Below are 513 nucleotides of genomic sequence, written 5' to 3' on the forward strand. Positions count from 1 at the left end.
GAGATTGGGCAGCTTTGTCTCACCTGCTTTGGTGATGCTGTCAGAAGGGACCATTCCCTGGAGAAGGATATCATGCTTGGTAAAGTGGAGGGTCAGCGAAAAAGGGGAAGACCCTCAACGAGATGGATTGCCACAGTGGCTGCAATGATGGGCTCAAGTGTAGCAAGTATTGTGAGGCTGGCACAGGACTGGGCAGTGTTTCACTCTGTTGTATAGGGTCTCTATGAGTTGGAAATGACTTGATGGCATCTAACAACAACAATAACAATATATATTTGATGTGTTTCATAAAATTGAGTTCACTTTCACTTCAAATAATAAAAACAGTATTTTCTATTCTAGCAGGCATCAGTTTTATTTAGAAATAATTTCAAAATAAAAAATGTGCTGTAAGGCTGCATAAATTTAAAAACATTGAAATAGTGCAAAGCATCTTCTCAGATCATAATGCTATCAAATTAGAAATCAATAATAGGAGGATCAGCACCAAAAGAGTAAACACATGGAAACTAA

The sequence above is a fragment of the Orycteropus afer genome, unplaced genomic scaffold (genome assembly GCF_000298275.1).
Source record: "Orycteropus afer afer isolate SDZICR_OR568_19922 unplaced genomic scaffold, OryAfe1.0 scaffold00033, whole genome shotgun sequence".
NCBI lineage: Eukaryota > Metazoa > Chordata > Mammalia > Tubulidentata > Orycteropodidae > Orycteropus > Orycteropus afer.